This window comes from Chenopodium album, chromosome 25, assembly GCF_948465745.1.
Source record: "Chenopodium album chromosome 25, dcCheAlbu1.1, whole genome shotgun sequence".
Lineage (NCBI taxonomy): Eukaryota > Viridiplantae > Streptophyta > Magnoliopsida > Caryophyllales > Amaranthaceae > Chenopodium > Chenopodium album.
The window spans coordinates 29,396,694-29,397,585 of record NC_137858.1 but is presented as its reverse complement, the minus strand read 5'-3'; the positions used below and the strand labels follow the sequence as shown (position 1 = coordinate 29,397,585).

The 892-nt window shown below is 39.8% G+C and overlaps 1 non-coding gene across 1 annotated transcript; it reads right to left on the bottom strand.

Annotated features, from left to right (window-relative positions):
- On the bottom strand, positions 1–106 carry LOC145615777 (small nucleolar RNA R71). Its single transcript, XR_014107368.1, has one exon. It is a non-coding gene; the product is annotated as a small nucleolar RNA R71 (small nucleolar RNA).
- Between the last annotated feature and the right edge of the window lie 786 nt (positions 107–892).

Sequence of the window (892 nt, the reverse complement as noted above, 5' to 3'; positions counted from 1 at the left end):
AGGCAAGGGCTTTAATTCAAGGGTTCAAGCAAAAGCCAAATGAAAGTCTCTATGAAGCATGGGAAAGATTTAAGGAGTATCAAAGAGAATGTCCTCACCACGGAATTCCAACATACCAAGTGATCCAAATCTTCTATGGTGGTTTGAGTCCCCAAGGCAAGTCATGCCTTGATGGAGGGGCCGGTGGTCCTATCATGAACAAGACCGAAGAAGAAGTGGTGGACATTATTGAGGATGTGGTGACCTATTATCGAGATTGGCAAGATGGGGAGAGAGATTCTTCAAGCAAGCAATCTTCATTGTATTCGGTGGACCATCTAAATGCGATCAACAATCTTTCCTCTCAAATGACAAACTTGGGAAAGGAGGTGACCACAATCAAAGCCAAGTTGGAGAGTGTTTCTTCCTCTTCTCAAGCTTCGAATCTTCCCTCCCAATTTAAGGGGAGAGGTACTTCTTCTAACTCTCAAACCCCTCCCACTTCACATAATATGCCTATGGGTTGTTTGTTTTGTGATGCATGTGGATCATATGATCATGACTCTAACAATTGTAATAATGAATGTGTTGATGAGTTTGATAACAATGAGTGTGAGCATGTGAATTATGTGTCAAACAACAATGTTCAAAGGTTTGATAATCAAAGAGGTCAATGGAATAAGAATTACCAAAACCAAGGCAATTTTGACAACTATAATCATGGTGGTGGTTATAGGAACCAAGGGAATCAAGGTTCTCGTGGTAGCCATAATAACCAAGGTTATAGTGGCCAAAATCAAAGCCAAAATTATGGTAATCAAAATCAAAATTATGGTAATCAAAACCAAGGTTATGGAAATCAAAACCAAGGTAGTGGTAACTATAATCAAGGTGGTGGTAACCATAATCAAGG